The sequence below is a fragment of the Sus scrofa genome, chromosome 13 (assembly GCF_000003025.6).
Source record: "Sus scrofa isolate TJ Tabasco breed Duroc chromosome 13, Sscrofa11.1, whole genome shotgun sequence".
NCBI lineage: Eukaryota > Metazoa > Chordata > Mammalia > Artiodactyla > Suidae > Sus > Sus scrofa.
In genome coordinates this window covers 49,814,100-49,832,527 of record NC_010455.5, presented here as the reverse complement: position 1 = coordinate 49,832,527, position 18,428 = coordinate 49,814,100, and the positions used below count along the sequence as shown (strand labels likewise).

The 18,428-nt window shown below is 37.4% G+C and overlaps 1 protein-coding gene across 3 annotated transcripts in view; it reads right to left on the bottom strand.

Annotated features, from left to right (window-relative positions):
- The window catches only part of FAM19A1 (family with sequence similarity 19 member A1, C-C motif chemokine like), a 527,035-nt gene that overhangs the window by 138,233 nt on the left and 370,374 nt on the right, over window positions 1-18,428 (bottom strand). The window lies entirely within an intron of this gene.

Below are 18,428 nucleotides of genomic sequence, written 5' to 3'. Positions count from 1 at the left end.
GAAAAGGAAGGTCAAAGAAAAAGGCCTCTAGCATTTTAGAGTTTGGGGCAACTGAGCCAAAATACCTCCAAACTGTCTATTTCATGAGAAAAAATAAATATCTGCCAATTTGCTTAATTCACCATTCAGTTCAGGTTTCTATTACTTGCAACCAAATGTAGTCCTGATATATGGTTACATGTTAGGATTTTGGTAAATACCTTTAAAATATATGAGTAAATAAAAGGAAGGAAGAGTCCTGGGCTTCAAACATCTAGACAGAGAGTTAAGACAAAGAACAAAGATCTAATCAGAGATTTAAGACAGAGAGAAAATAAAACTCAATAATTCAACGTAGAAAGAAATAAATAAATGTTATGAGAGTATAGACTCTCTCCGTTATTGGAGATTTCTGCAGAATTAGAAGATACTACCTTTATCCTAATAGGTTAACTAAGACTTGTTGGGGTAAAAGAATTTGATTCAGGTACTCTGTCTTTCAAAGACGATTTGTTCTTGAGGTGATGGGATATGGACTCTTTGGGTATAGAGAAAACTTTGATCAAATGCCCAAGGATTGAGCCTGTGACAGACTCTAGAGTGGTCCTCTGTTCATGCTCTGTCTAATCCCCTCCCCAGAGTGAGGGAGTGAGAATTCAATTCTGTCATGAACTGCCTGGAGTTAGAGCAGACCCCATAGGTTGAAGGGATCAGTCCTACAACACTGACCTCACTTGAGACAAGAGATGCAAGTGGGGTGTCCAAATCACCTGCACTTGTGCCTGACTTTGTGATAAACTCAGGAGTTACTAGGACCTGCCAGATTCAATAACTTGCCAGAACAGTTCACAAAGCTCAAGAAGACAGTTTACTTATGCTTTCTGGTTTATTATAAAGGATTCAACTCAGGAAGAACCAAATGGAAGACATGCATAGGATAAGGTATGGTCCAGGGCAAGGGGGAGGTGGTAAGTGGAGTTTCTATACCTGTTCCAGGTGCTACTCCCTCCCAGCATCAATGGATTTACCAACCAACAAGCTCTCAACACTTCATTTTTTTTTTTTTTTTTTTTTTGGTCATTTTAGGGCTATACCCTCTGCATATAGAGGTCCCCAGGCTGGGGGTAGAATCACAACTGCAGCTGCTGGCCAGCACCACAGCCATAGCTACATGGAATGTGAGCCACATTTGCAAACTACACCACAGCTCACAGCAACACTGGATCCTTAACCGACTAAACAAGGCCAGGGATTAAACCAGCATCTTCATGGATATTAGTTGGGTTCATTTCCACTGAGACACAATGGGAATTCCCACCTCATTTTATAGAGTCTTTATTACGTGGACATGATTAATTTCAATACCTGGCAATTGGTGATAAACTCAATCTCTAGCACTACTTTTCTCCAACACTATACTTAAGCCTTGATCTTTCTGGTGATCAGCTACTGTTCTGTACTATCTAGGGGTCCCCAATCACCAGTCATCTCATAAGTACAGAAAAGACATGACTTACTTTAGCGAATCCAAGGGCTTTAGCAGTTATGTGCCAGGAACCAAGTACAAAGGTAAAACATTTTTCTATAATAACCCAGGAATTACGTTTTAGGGTTCTAACATTTTAATTTATAGAATCCATGTAAAACAGAATTTTTAAAAACATACATAAAACATTTAGAACTGGGTCAATATGCTGTAATGGAGAAATTGACACAACATTGTAAATCAACTTTAATTAAAAAAAAATAAATTCCAAATAGCCGAGCCATGAAAGGCAAAATACTAGAGTGAGGACTCCCGGGCTCAAGAACCTGCCAAACACAAGTCCCAGTCCCAGCTCTAAACTTACAGGTCTTTTAATGGATGCATTTCTTAAATTTTCTAAGCTTTGTAAAATGGGCTTTCAGAGCAACTTCATAAGATAATTGGGAAGAATAAAAGGAGTAATAAATATCAACAGCTCAGTACAGTCTGATTCAAATTATAAAACTTCATAATCATCACTTTTTGATGTTTTATTATATTGACTGACAAGAACACACTAGTGCAACTCTAAAGTGATGTAAATGAGACCTTAACATTTTTATAAGCAAACAATATTGATTAACTGTCATTTGAGCAATGTAGAAGGACCATGTAGAAATAGATTAATTTAGACTTTAAGTTATTTAGATTAAATGAGAGAGAAAATTTCCCACCAAATGTAAAAGAATGCCATCTTTTAGAGTCTTGACTTAGGTCTCTAGAGAAGTCGTACATAAAGAATTAGTGACCTTGCAGTGAGAAACCTGTAAAAAAATCACCATTTTTCTTTGGTTAGATGTCAATTTGTCAGCAAACATTTTATAAGTGATAATCTGAACAGCAGAATGTGGTTATCGAAGTTTGGAGCTCCCTGAAGAAATAGCCATGTAAGGTAAGGATCATAATGAAATTAGGGAAAAGCTGGCCAAAAAGTACATAAATTTCAACCTAAGGCTAAAGTTTTCTTCTTCACAGCAAATTATATTCAGTTTAATGGGGTCAACATGGGAATTGAAGCTATTGAGGAGGCCTCAACAGCACATACTGAATTTCTGCTGCATTCAACAATGCATGAAAGACATTTGGAAGGAGATGCTTTCCAGATGGTGCATGTGTGAAAATGCAAAGTCTTCAGAGAAGAGACTTACAGAGGAATGTCTTTCTCCTTTTTCCCTCCATAGATTTGCTTAGACCTTTGTCTTAGCCTAGACTGTCTTCCTGTTCAATTACTTCTTACCTTGTAATCTCCCTCCCGCAAGCTCTCCACTTCACTTGGTCCTCTGTTCAATCCTTTGTCTTTGGATGCTTAGAGAAGCATTCTAAAATGGTAGCCAAGAGAAGAGATTCTGACTATTTGAGGTGTTGTGTTCTCCTCAGTCTGGGGATTAATTTAGCTAAGGAATCCTTGATAAACTACTCTAATGGTTAGTTTCCTGAACTGTTAAGAAAAAAGTTAATTTTAAAAGCACACAGAAGAATAGCCAAAAAGAATATTAGGTCAAAATTACCTTAGAAAATCATTAAACTGGAGAGATGCTAACAGAGTAGGAGGCAAAAAGAACTAAGAAATAATCCCCTAGTATACAAAAAACTCATACAACTCAACAACAACCCAATTGGAAAATGGGCAGAAGATTAAATAGATTTCTATGGAGAAGACATACAGATAACCACCAGGCATAAGAAAAAAATGCTCAACATCACTAATTATTAGAGCAATGCAAATCAGAACTACAATGGGGTACCCACCTCATACCAGTCAGAGTAGCCATCATCAACAAGTCTACAAATAACAAATGCTGGAGAAGGTGTGGAGAAAAGGGGACCATCCTACACTGGTGGTGGGAAGGTAAATTGATACAACCACTATGGAAAACAGTATGAAGGTTCCTCAGAAAACCAAATATAGAACCACCATATGATCTAGCAATCCCATTCCTGGACATATATCCTGACATCTTTATTGAAAAAGATACATGCACCTCTATGTTCACCACAGCAGTATTCACAATAGCCAAGGCATAAAAACAACCTAAATGTCCACTGACATATGAATGGATAAAGAAGACATGGTATATATATATACCATGTGTATATATATATATATATATATATATATATATATATAATGGAATATTACTCAGCCTTAAAAAAGAATGAAATATTGCCATTTTTAGCAACATGAATGCAACTAGAGATTCTCAGACTAAGTAGAGTAAGTCAGAAAGAGAAAGACAAATGCCATATGATATCACTTATACAGGAAATCTAAAATAAGGCACAAATAAACCTATCTACAAAACAGGAACAGACTCCCAGACACAGAGAACAGACTTGTGGTTGCCAAGGGTGGTGGAGGGGCATGGTAGAGAGAGTGGGATGGACTTGGAGTTTGGGGTTAGTAGATGCAAAGTTCTACATTTAGAATGGATAAGTAATGAGGTCCTACAGTACAGCATAGGGAACTCTATCCAATCTTTCAAGGTAGAACATGGTGAAAGATAGTATGAGAAAAAGAATGCATCTATATCTATATCTATCTATATGTATGTATGCCTGGTCACTATGCTATACAGCAAAATTTGACACAACACTGTAAACCAATTATACTTTAATGAAAATTAAAAGAATAAGTGGAGAAGAGTAGACTCAGGCCTACCATCCCTTGACCACTCAAGTTTACATTCATTCCTGAAAATAATTCTAAGAGTGAGCACTACATAAATTGTTATTCATTTCTGTTGGCTCAAGTTCTTTTTCTTGACCAGATGCGGTTGAACTGAGTTAAGTTCAGTGCATGTAGAGAGGCAGTGAGGCTATTTGTGTAGGAAAATTACAGAGAGAATCAGTTTTACTCTTTCATTGTATTTTACATTTCTCCAATAAAGGTTTTGTGGAACTGTGGTTTCTCTTTACCACATTACTTAAACATCTACTTAACTATCCTCGCTTTTGCTTTTGGCCCATAAAGCCTAAACTATTTTTATCTTGCCTTTGTAGGAGACAAAAACTTTCTCCTTCTTTCCTTATAGGTTTTTGGGCTAGTCTAACAATTAAATTGGCATAGGAAGATTAAGAGGAGAAAAACAAGTTTAATTTCATGTGTACAGGAGCTCATAGAAATGTGAGACTCAAAGGGCAACAGGGTAATTAAGGTTTACAAAACATCCTGAGCTAAGGAAAAGGGTAGGGATCTGGAGTTACAAAAGGAAGCTACAAAGGGCCAGTCACAGGACAAAGAGAGAAGTTATTTTGAAGAGAGAGAAGTTGTTTTGAAGACAAAGCTCCAGCAGGTAAATTGTCTAGGTGAACAGGTCTCCCTGGTGACTGCTCTCTCCCTGGTAAGGACCCCTTTCAATGTAAATTTAGGCAGTTAATGTTGAGGAGGTAATGAGCTGTTCCTGAATCTGCTGAGTTTTGATTGCCTTAGCTCAAAATAATCCTTATGCAAAGGTGATATATTTGGGAGTAGCCAAATCTAATCCTTTTTACCCATTACAAACAAAATTTTGCTGTTTCCTGTTCTAGGTGAATTCAAACTCAAGACTTTTCCTTAGGCATTGGATAACTGGAGTATAGACAGAGGGAAATTATCATTTTTGCTGTGGAAAAAACCACCGATCTGCCCTATTCTTCCTCATTTCAGGGTGTGTGCCTGAAGCTAGGAGAGCAATGGTGACCATTAACACTGGTAGATGAGGGTGGTTTAACTATTCAGACTCTAATTCTTTTAATACTTCAACAACCTGTAGACTTAGTTACTGTTATTATGTGTTTTGTAAATGGGGAGACTGTGACTCAGCAAGACCGACTCAAGGACACAGTCAAGATTAAAACTGGGATTTTAACCCAGTTCTTCCATCTACAGCCGTAAACAGTAGTGAAGTGGTACAAAATTATCTCTTCACAGTGGTCTAAGATTTTTAGCACTTACTTTGTATGGGGTATATTATTACATTCGGTTTAGTGAGAGAGGGTTGGGAGCTACAGAGCATAGTGAGTAAGCAATGCTGGAGGGGAAAGTAAAATACAAGTGAATGCACATTGGAGTTCCCGTTATGGCTCAATGGAAACAAATCTGACTAGGATCCATGAAGATAAAAGTTTGATCCCTGGCCTTGCTCAGTGGGCTAAGGATCCAGCATTGCCATGAGCTGTGGTATAGGTTGCAGAAACAGCTCAGATCTGATATTGCTGTGGCTATGGTGTAGGCCAGTGGCTATAGCTCTGATTCTACCCCCAGCCTGGGAACCTCCATATGTCATGGGTATGGCTCTAAAAAGACAAAAGATAAAAAAAAAAAAAAAAGAAAAAAGAAAGAAAAGAAGAAGAAGTGAATGCATAGAAAGAGGCACCCTGGAAATGTTTTCAGAAATTCAAGTAGAAGAATTAAGATGTTATAGGTCCTTATTTTATCCAGCAGTTCTAGGCACTGAGGCATGTAACTAATTTTTGCCTGTTCCTTTACACAACCATTCACTCAGTATGTTATAGCAGGAAGATAGTTAGGCATGAGGAGACAAGGTGGGCATGGGGCCAGGTGGCAGGAAACTGTGCATCATACAAACTGCACTGTCCATGGGCAGACAAAGAAAAGCAGAAACGTCCAGACTTACAGGAAACTGCATATTTTGGAGTGATAAATGCCATAGAGGCAAAAAAAAAAAAAAAAAAAAAAAAGGTAGAAAAGGGCATGAATCTCCAGAGTCCAAATGTAACCTGCTGCTCCTTATGCCCTCCTTATAATAAAATTATAATAAAATTAGCTATGCAGATAAGAAGCACCAATCATGCACCAACATGCATCATGACACTTCCAATAAAAGCTAAGTAAGTACAAAAATCCCTCCTTTCTTTGAGAAGGTGGAGCTGGGATAGAAATTAAGAAATATGATCTAATCCCCAAACTCCACCTTCCCAGTGAATATCCCATCCATGCAATTGGATGCCCCTCATAACTGGTGTGCCAGAAAAATACAGGACAACTGCTTGCCGCTCTCCCACCTCTTTTTAAGAGGTGTATTTCTCAATTAAATAAATCCTCACTTTTCTTTTTCAATTTCCATCATGTCTCTGAATTCCTTCTGTGACAAGACAAGAACCTAGACTTTGGAAAAAATTCAACCACTATCTTGATGATAAGCTACTCTTTGCCCTCACTGTGCTAGGCAGGAGGATACAACAATATAAATATCTCCAAAGTATTTTTTTAGTTTAGGGGGAAATACAGACAAGGAAATCTAATACAGTCATCTAAATGCTATGAATGTATTGGGGAACCAATCTGTTGGTTGGAGAAAGACATTTACATATCTTAAGACCTGAAAGAAGAGCCAGAACTTCTAGGCAACAGGGTAAAAAAAAGAGATGGGAACTTCCTAGGAATGGTACCAAGTGAGGATTTTTGTCCTGAGAAAATTGGTATGGCTGGAGATTAGAGTGCTGAGGTCAATATGAGGGAGGTGCTATCAGAGATGAAACTAAGGGAAGGGATGAAAAATTGACTTGGTATAAAATCCTTAAAAGCCTCGATAAAATGTTCTTAGTTTATTCTAAGGACAGTGAGTAAAATGACCTGATGGAAGTAGTGTTTTAATAGAATTGATTAAACTCCTGTGGAAAATTGTTATCTGTCTTCTAGGCATTATATGGGAAGAGAATTGGCTGCTCCAAAATATGCCTCTTTGGCATATGGATTGTTTTAAGAAGGTATTTTTAAGAAACTGGAGGCAAAGAAAAGTTCTGAAAACCAAGTAGAAATCACTTCATAAAAAAATAATTACAATTATAAGAGAAGTCTCCACTTGTGGGGGTGTCTTCTTTGCTGCACCAGGAAGGAGAAGATGACTCAATCTCTAAAAACTATCAGTGGAGAAGGCAAGAACTTGAATCAGTGGAGAAGGCAAGCACCCTTATCCTTGCTTATTGTGCTTTTCCTGGTAATCTCCCATATCTTTGCCCCCAACCCCAGTATCTTTTGTCTTTAGCTGAAGATGTTATGAATGTGATGGCTTTGACCATCTTGGAAAATTAATCAGTTTTCCTGGGTCTCTCCCAGGTATACAGGAGGTACACATGTAATTAAACTCAACTTTTCTCCTGTTAATCTGTCTCAAGTCAGTATGGTTATTAGACCAGCCAGAGAACCTAGGAAGGCAGAAGGAAAATACTTCTTCCCCAATAGTATATACCCAAGGATAATTAATGCATCCATCCAAGAACTGTTCAAGAATGTTTATAGCAACTTTATTCATTATAGCCTCAAACTGAAATAACTTTAATGTTCATCAGCAGTAGAATTAAATTGTGATATATTTATACAGTAGAAGTGATCTCAGAGAGATGGCAGTGAGTGATGGCTTTAAGAGAGATCTTAATTCCCTGCTCAGGAATTGAACCTGGACAGCCTGGGTGAAAATTGGAATCCTAGCCACTAGACTACCAGAGGCTAGAGGCTAGAAGCAGAGTTGCCCTGATTTTTGCCCCCATTGAGACCAAGAATGATTCAAGGAGGCAAAGACTATAAAAACAGGTACAAAGTTTATTACTAGAGACATAATACAACGTGTGGGAGAGTACACAGGGAAGCAGTTTAGAAGCAAAACAGGAAGTGTGGATGCTCCTGCTAGTAGGAAGCATGCCAAATTGGTGATTTAAGTCACTTATATAGGGGCAATTCTTCTGGGTCTTTGTTTTCCTTTGGTCAATCATCTTGCTTTGTTTCTCACACCTATTGAACCCAAGACCTTTCCTAAAATGCATGTGCATTTTTGGCCAAGATGGATTCTAGAGCAAGGTCCTCTGGGAAGGTTACCAGGACCTATCATGGTCTGGTGCCCCCTACATTTTTGACCTCAAAGACTCTATGTGCACATGTGTAATTGGGGGTCTCCCTGACCCCAAGGATGAGAAATATGTGACCTCTTGATCTTAGCCCCTTTCTGCCCCTGCCATTACCACTATTTAAAGGGTCCACAGAAGGCAAATACCAGTTATTTACTTTGTGCCTATTGTTATTTCTATCTTGAAGTATAAACAGATGGCTAGTTGTAAATGTATCCTGGAGCCCATCTATCTCCTGCTTCAGGAGAGTGCAGAGAAATGAGAATAAGCCATCTACCACTGCATGCAACAAAGTCAATGAAAGCAGCCAGACAGCAAAGAGAATGCAGTCTATTAAATGAATTTAAATTAAAAGTTTTTTTTTTTTTTTTTAAAGACAGCACCTTTTGATGTTAAAATTAGGAAAGTAGTTACTTTGGGAGAGGGAGAAGTGACTGGAAGGAGTCACTAGGGATGTTTGGGAATTGCCGGTAATGTTCTGTTTCTTCATGCAAATTGTTGTAAGCAGCTTTTGGTAGGAAAAGGCTCTCTACAGGGGAACCCCTTTTGTCTTGTCAGTCTTGTCACTAACCTTAAGCCAGGCACTAGTGCACCTTTCAAATCCTTTGATCAGAGAATATCTTGCCTAACATGTTGGTTCTTTTTATAGATCAAAGTAGAAAATGAGAATACGTGAAGATCGCTTTTCAGGCTTCCCCTTTAGTAATCCCACAAACAAACTGTGTGAACAATATAGAATCTAAAGAAAGATTCACAAGGAGTTAACAAGTTTGCACACACGACTGCATGCAGTGGGGGATGGCGAGGACTCTGACTCTTCATCTCAGTGATTAACTGAGGTTACCTCCCTCCTTCCCTATAAAGCTTTCATGGTGGAGCAGAATATTTAGAGATGGTTTTGGGGGGAAGCTGAGTCCCCATCTCCCCATATGTGCTGGCATTCTGACTCAAGGCAACTTTCTGCCAACATTGTGAGCATTCATTTTGTAAGCAGTGAGCAGCAGGGCCAATTCGACAATATTGTGGCATCATGGATGAATTCAGTTAATTAAAGTTCATTGAGCTGTTCACTGGTGACTTGAATGCTTTTCTTAATGTATAGTATGCTTCAATTAAAAAATTACTTTAAAAGGAAGCAAACGCTGGAGCCTTTTAGATTTCCTACTTATAAGACACCACACCATCTCAACAGAGTTTTTATTCTAAAATAAGCAAAAATAAATAAATAAAAAAGATCCACACTTATAACAAGGAAACATAAAAAGATAGAAGTATTTTTTCCTAATCAGTTTCATAAAGACAATAAAGAAGGCTAATATCCAGACTATATGAACTTATGTAAAAATACATACTCTCAAACACAGCTACAGATTTATTAACAGACATTTTGTGGGTGATATTGACCAATATTTAAATGGACATACTCTTTGGCCTCATTACATCAATTCTAAAAGTCTCTTCTACTGATAGACTTCCAAAAGTTTACGGAGCTCTGTGTACAAAGTTATTCAATGTAGGCTTATTCATCATAGAAAAATGAATAGTGATTAAAGATAATATAAAAATGAAAAGAATTATGACGAGGCCAGACTGATGAAAACTTTTTATGTTTCCTCTGGTAAAAAAAAATATGAGCTTAAGAAGCCCTGTCAAATATCTACTATGTTTAGGCACAGGTGGAATAGTTAATAAATCAAGGCAAAACCAAACACAGACTTAAAACTATACCCAAGGTCTCCTTGATGCAAGTAGAGATCGTCCAGGCATACTTTGAAGGATACATACATACATACAAGTATAAACTTTAAAAATGTAGAACTGTCCTTATCAATATGGATTGCAGGCTAGTTGGTAGAATCCACAATGTTATTTTTAATTAAAAAATTATTTGTATCTTTTGACTCCTGATCAGAAATCATTGTATTTTCATTATAGAAAAAAATTAATGTAAAAATGTAATTAAAATGACCTGTATTACAGTTCATTAACTTGCCCAATTGAAAAGCCTTTTCTAAACTACCAATGTGTAGTAACCCACTGGGCCAGTTTCCCAGATAAGTAAATATCACTTATCAATGCAAAAAAAACAATAACCCAATTTTCTACAAAACAGATTTTCTAAGTAAAGCTAAAGCATCGATGGATAATCACATGGAGATCTATATTCCACTGTGATAACATTGTTGGCTAATTATAAAGCTTTAGAAACACCATTCAAAAGGCCACTTTGGCCACTTAAATCTACATTCAAAAGATAACATATGGCCATAAACTCTAAAAAGGAGCATGTTTTTATTTATTAAAAATGGTTTTATCTAGTGGCATTTTTTGTCAATTTCACAGTTTGGGGATATAGGCCCAAAGAAGTCCAGGACTTGATGTGATGAAGATCCAGTTGCCATACTATCTAAATCTGAAGATGATGGCCATCTATGAAGGGAAGCAAATAAATAGGATGCTGGTGGTAAGATTTGAAAAGAAACTCATAGGCGGGATGATGAGCTGAACATAGAAAGAAGAAGTGATATAGAAGAATGTTAGATATGACTGTGTTAGAAAAAAAGGTGTGCATATAAGGGGAAAGAGGCTTAGCAACACCCTTAAAAAGAGAGAAAGAGAGGTTTAAACTGACAGTGAATTCAGAATGAGGTCTCTGTGTTACATGGTTACTAAAATTGCTAGTGTGCTTTTGGGCTCCATTAATGAAAGTTTAGGACCTAGACTAATGATTCCAACCACTTTTCCCCTTAAATTCATATTACCTTTTTAAGTCTAGTGATTCTACTATGCATTGATTCAGGGGCATATTTCCTGTGACCCCCGAATCCCTTCTAAAAAAGATTTTTTTTTTTTTGCTTATTTCTTCCAGCTAAGATTTATTTGACCCTAACTTTTTGTCAAGTTAAGACATTAGCAATTGTATTTGATTTGAAATAATTGTGCCTTTGAAAATTATATTGAATATACTTAATTTGTGATTAATGTTTACTCTTTTTGTTTTGTTTTTTGTTGTTGTTGTTTAGGGCCTCAGGTATGGCATATGGAATTTCCCATGTTATAGGTCAGATTGAAGCTACAGCTGCCACAGCAATGTCAGATCCAAGCCTCTTCTGCTACCTACACCACAGCTCAAGGCAATGCTGGATCCTTAACCCACTAAGCGAAGCCAGGGATCAAACTTGCTCCTCATGGATACTGGTCAGGTTTGTCACTGCTGAGCCACAATGAGAACTTCCAATGATTACTCTTCATTAATAGAATAACACGAGTTTCTTTCATGGAATGAGGAAATGTTTTCTTAATTCTAAAGCATGAGTTTCAATGAAGGAGTCAGAGAGTGTGTAATACTTTAAGGAATATCCTAATTGTTTTGCATGAAAACCCAGAGCTGAAAGAGGTGCGTATTATCAATAATGTTCCAAGGCCTGTGGTTTCAGAAAGCAACTGTTAAGCTCCTTCACTAAAAATAGTTTTGTTTTGTTTTTTTAAGTTTTTTATATTACTGTCAAAACTAATAAAAAAAAAAAAAAAAAAAAAAAAAAAAAAAAAAAAAAAAAAAAAAAAAGTTTTTTTTTATATTACTGTCAAAAACTATGTGTGTTACTAATGACCGGGTCAAGGAATCCTTAACTAAGGAGAGTCAAAAAAAAGTGATTTTGAGGCAGGAGATAGCTGGGCTCCAGGCCAGATATTTACAACTAGCCACCTATCTATACTTCCTGATAGAAAGAACAGGCACAAGACAAATAACTGGAATTTGCCTTCTGTGGACATGTGAAATAATGGTAATGGCAGGGGCAGAAAGATCAAGAGATCACAAACTTCCTATTTTCAGGATCAGGGAGGCCCCAAGTCCACATGTGCAGAAAGACCTGTCTAGGTCAGAAAGTGAGGGAATGCCAGACCATAAGAAATCTAGTTAACCTTCCCACAATGCCTTGCTTTGGAATCCATCTTGACCAAAAGATGTGCACCCATATCAGGGAGGGCCCTAGGTCTCACCTGCTGTGAGAAATAAAACCAGGTAATTGGCCAAAGGAAGACCAAAGACCTGGAAGAACTGTCCTATATATGGTGAGCTCCTCATTCAGGAGGATGCATGCCCCACACTCCTCCTTTGGGTGTGTATTACTGCTTTGTTTCTGCTCCCATACGTTGCAATGTGTTTTCAACAATAAATTTGTACCTGTTTTCACAGTCTTTGCTCCTTGAAATATTCTTGCTTTCAAAAGGCAGCAAGAATCAGGGCAATTCTGCTTTAGGTCTCTAGTTGGTCTAGTGGCTAGGATTCCTGATTTTCAACCAGGATGCCCAGGTTCAATTCCTGAGCAGAGAAATAAGATCTCGCTTCTAAGCCATCACTCACTGCTGTGTCTCTGAAATCAGTGCAAGTTTCAACTTTGTTACTTATCAGTTGTGTAAATGGTTATGATTTTACATAATAACTCTGAGCCTTGGCTTCTTCTTATGCAAAATAGGGATAACAATCCTAACCACCTAGTGTTATTAACAGAAAATATTTTTTATGCTGTGGAGATTAAATTTATTCAGTGCCTTGTTTATAGCAGAGGGCAGCAAGCTTTCTCTGTAAACAGCCAGCAGCCAGAGAGTAAATATTTTAGGCTTTAGGGTCCACGTGGTCCCTGTCCCAACTATTCAACCTGCTCCAAAGCAACAAGACAATACATACATGAATGGTGTGACTGTGTTCTCATAGAACTTTATGTACAAAAAGAGAAAGTAAGCTGGATTTGGCTCAGAGGCTTTAATTTGTAATATTAATAATAATATTATGAATAAAACTGATGATATCACATCTTTGAAATTACAATATGCCACATGCTAAGTGTTAATATGCTAAGTGCTTCACCAGGACCAATTCAGTTGTCATAAGGTAAAAACTATTACTGTCTCCAATTTGACAGGACGAAACAGGCCCAGAGATGTTAGGGAACCTGCTTAAAGTTATACAGGTAACAAGCTGAAAAGTCTGGGTATGAACTCATATCCTCAGGCTTTGGCGTCTGTCCACTGTGACATTGACTGTTATCTAGTAACTCCTCTAATAGAATGCAATTAAATGCCAGGGAAAAAGCTAGTTTGTAATTGAAGTTCAAGCAAAACACTAATGTAGTTCAATTTTGAAAAAGTGCATCACCCATATTTATGATGATCAGGCAGGTGACTAATTTTGATGAATTTCAATTAGCTTTATCTTTGATTTCTACCACCATTACATAGTTTTTATGGGAAGGCAGTCTACCTGTAAGTTACTGTGTTTTCGCTCAATGCTGCAAAATTAAAGGAAAATGAACTCATGATGATATTAATAAAGATGGAGAGGGCTAGTCCAAATTAGGCCAAAGAGAACTTTAAAATGATTTATTATAGAATATTTTCACTTGAATAAAACAATGTTTAATAGTTTAGAATTCATTTAAAAACACATAATAACATTTATTTACCAAGTGCTTGATTCTTTGACAAGGATTTATCCTAAAGAAACATGAGAGCTTTTACAGCCATTGGAAATGTTTCAAAATATAAAAGCAAAACATTCTCCCTTCTGTGGGCAAACAATGTGGAAGTTAGTTCTTTCTTTTTTTTCTCCCTGCATCCACAGCATGGAGAAGTTCCTAGGTCAGGGATGGAACCCGCGCCACAGCAGTGACCCAAGCTGCATCAGTGACAATGCCAGATCCTTAACTCATTGAGCCACAAGGGAATTCCCCCTTGTTTTTCATAACAGCTTATGTGCACACATTATCTCATTTAATACTCAGGCTCTCTTATTATCTCCATTTCACAGATGAGGAACATGAAGTTCAGAGAGGTGAACTTGGCCAAGTTCACATAGTAAATTACAGCGCTGGGACATAACCCCAAGATACTGGGTTCCAAAGTTAAATGTTGAGCACTTAAACTCCGCACTGAAGTGTCTCTTTTCAGTTCAAGAATTTCTTAATTGATAGAGATTGAGAATTTGCCACCTTCCACTTAAAACCAGAAGACAAATTAAAGATAGTTTGAAATGGAGCAAAAGATCAATGCGAAAACATCACCTCATTAAGACGGTGGTTCTTAAGCACTCACTGGGCAATGTCTCTGAGAGGCTTTAAACATATATTGATGCCTGGGCTACGTGGCCGGAGATTCTCATTTGTTTTGGACTGGGGTGGAGTTAAAAGCAGAAGATTCACCCTTGATGATACACTGGAATCATCTGGAGGATTTATGTATTTAATGTATACAAATGGGCTACCACAAAGGTCTCAAACTTGACCACACATTTGAATCACTTGTGTATGTAAAGTACTTGGCACAGAGCCTGATACATAGTGCTCAAAAAATATTAGTTAATATTGTTAATTAAAAAGGTTAAAAATGAGGAAGAAGATCTCATATCTGTTTTAATGAATCAAGTTAAACCAGGAAAAATAATTCATAGTTGTCCTTAGAAATTGCCTATAAGTTAACCCGATATTGACTATTTCCAGACAGGAGAGTTGACTGGACTTATTTATATATACAGAAGGTGTAGATTATGATTGCCTTAAGGTCAGGGACAACATCTGATTCAACTCCATTCTTTTTGCTCAATAACCTGTAAGGCATAAGTACACAGTACATACTCGTTGAGTTGATTCAAAATGTGCTTTATGTAGGGAAGCCAGAACCTAGGATTTTAATTAACTATATCAATCAAAATAGGTTTAGAAATTATTTACAAGGTACAAGAAAGTCCTGTTAAGAGATTACCATCTAATAACATTGGTGTCTGGAGGAGCATACACAATGGAAAGCTGTCCTTTCTGGAACAAAAGGAAGCTCTCAGCTTAGATGATATTAGCTGATCAGAAAGAGAGTGAAAAACAGATGAGAAGCCTAGTATGTTTGGGAGGATTAGAGATCAGCTGGGTGCACCTTTTGAAAAAAAAATCTGGTTGGTAGTGTCATGTCAAAAGAGGATCTTCCACAAAGATTCAGTTTTGATAAGATCAGCACCATATAAATTTATCCCTAAATACAATGATTCTGAAACGAGATTAGCTTGTGGAGTCGACTGCATCATCATGAGAATAAAAATGTAGTTGTAGATAAGTTTTTTTCCTAAGCTTTTCTACTGAAGGGGGATGATTTTACAGGCAGAGAGATAAGGAGATGTTGAAAATAACAAGATCCATCCCAAATATACAGAGACAGAACTCCTGAGATCATAGAGAAAACACTAAAAGGCTGAGCTAGAATTCCTAGCAGGGTTAAAGACATTTATCTCACACAAAAGCATGGTAAGTAACATAACAACTAGGAGACCTGGAAGTAAGTGATTCTCATCAATACAAAACCAAAATGCATGCTTACTATGATCCTGACTCATTATGGTGATTCTTAGAAATGGATGAGGGGTAGTTATATATATGGTTGTGGAGGATTTTTAAATAGTTATTTTATATATCAAGGCTCACTAAATCCTAGAGTGTTCAAAGAGCCAATTTATCTTAATGAATATTAATCTGTAAAAATCTTTACAATCAGGAAACTCTCCGAGTTCCATTCTGTATTTGATTGGACATTGTACAGATATTTTTCTTTTTATAACTGCATATAGATAACAGCACAGAGGGCAACAGAATCCATTCTCCCTCGCTCCCCTCCTTTCAAGCCCCAAGCCCCTTATTCTTCTACTCTATCCATAGGGTTACAGTGCAAGCAAACATATTCATAAAATATGACCTCTGTCTCCCCAGTTGATTGGCCAGGAACGGGCAATGGACCCAAATAGACCAAAGGGAAGATGGAATTCTTATATCCACATGGTTGGTCTCTTGAATAACTGGATTTAATCACAGAAGGTGTGGGTTGAGAAGCAGAGAAAGCTAGTTTATAGAGTAGAGAGATACAGAGAGGAGGGTGACCCCATCTTTATTCTATTTCTGAGTCTTAGATGCTTCCTGCCCTTGGGTTTGAGGAGACACTCTATTTCTTTATAATAAATTTCCTTCTTGTGTTTTATTCTTGCTCAAGTGGGTTTCTATTCCTATCAAACAAGAGTCTGAATTAACACAGAAATGGGCTCTAGCTGTTTGCAGAAGTCATTCGTTTCTGCTCATGAAAGAGGGCCCCGAAAAAATGAATGTTTGCCAGGCAGAGTGACCCAGGTTTTCAGTTTGAATGCTGATAAGTATTTCCCTCATACTAGAACAAGATTTGAAAATTCAGTTTCAAATTAAGATTGGCATATCTGGTCTTCCAGATGGTGGTTCGTGTCTTAATGTAAAATGAAATGACTTCTGTCTCTTATGGTAGCTCTGACATCAACATTTATTACACAGCCAGCGTTTGCTCGTGGCTGATGTTTATTTACAACATGCTAAAAAGGTACTGTTTGCTGGGATTTCCTTGAGGAAAACAAAGCAGCTACTGGGTCTAGGATTTAAGGGCAGATGGGTTAGAATAGATTACCTGGATTTAAGTCTTAGTCTCTTTCAATAGTTTAAGCCACCCCACCTAAGCTTATCTGAATGAAGCTGAACAGAATGGTGTAAAGAAGTATGCTTTTAGAGTTAGCAAGTCATTGGTTTGAATTGCACTTCTACCATTTACTAGTAGTCATGTGACTTGAATTCAGTCCCTCACACTTTCTTAGCCTCTGTCCTCTGAAAATCATAATAAGAAACACAGGGGGATTTGGGCCCGTAGTAGTTATTCATCACACAGTAGTTACCATTATTAGGCCAGATGGAGCTGTTGGATTTATTTTTTTAATTCATTTACTTATTCATTCCACAAGTTTGTTTTTTTTTTGTTTGTTTGTTTTTGTTTTTCTATACCCTCTATGTGTCAGGCCCTGTGTGAGTGGCTGGAATTGAATCAGTGAGTGAGAGCAACACCTGTGTCCTCTTGGTACTTAAAATCCAGGAGGCAATAGAGACATGAGATAAATGTAATGAAAAGTCAAACTGCTTGGTCTTTGGGGACCCCTATGAGATTCTGTCTGAGCAGGCAGTGGTTTCCTTGTTTGTCACTTTTTTTTTAATTTTAGTGAAGTATAGTTGATTTCCAATGTTGTGATAATTTCTGCCATACAACAAAGTGATACATGTACACACATCCATTCTTATTCAGATTTTTTCTCCATACAGATTATCACAGAATATTGGGTAGAATTCCCTGTGTTGCACAGGAAGTCCCTGTTGGCCAGTCATTTCATATACTACAATGCATATGCCAATTCCAAACCCTCAGTCCATCCTTCCCCACAACCTATCCCATTTGGTAACCTTAAGTTTGTTTTCAAAGTCTGTGAGTCTGCTTCTGTTCTGGAGGTCTGTTCCTTTATATCCTTTTTAAAGATTCTACATATAAGTGAGATCATATATATTTGTCTTTCACTGTCTAACTTCACTTAGTATAGTCTCTAGGTTCATCCATGTTCCTGCAAGTGGCATTATTTCATTCTTGTCATAATTTTAAAGGTGATGTGTACAAACTTTTTTTCCCTCATGCTCATTTTCAAGCACCTGCATGAGGGTTTAATCATTTGGATGATTTTCTCTTGACGACAGTTGCAAGGCAAAAATCTGTATCTTCTTTGTAGGTAGAACCCTGGTACTTAATAGATAGTAGTGGAAACTTGCAATTTAAAATGGGAAAGATACATTAACTGTGAACTTTACATATTGAGGGGCCAATTTCTTCCCACTGCGATGGAAGCCAAACAAATCCATTTCCACCCCTAGTGGGAGATTTGCCTGCCGGCAGATTGGGGACCTTGCACACTCTGCTTCTTTTATAAACTTTGACAGTTTTTCAAATAAGTTTTGTATTTTCCAATATACAAACAGCATCCCTGGGTTTAGCTTCTCATTGTGGTTATTCCTTTGTGTCTTCCACTTTTTTTTTTTCTAATCACCGATTTCTTCAGTGCTGTGTTTATTTTATTTTTTTCCCATCTGATTGGCTGTGCTATTTCATTTCCTTAATTCAACCTTTGTTGTGGGCAGGTCTTTGCAGTTTATTCCCCAGATTGTGTTTTTCTTGTTCAGCTTTGATCTGCCTCTATCTGACAAGGCTATCCTGT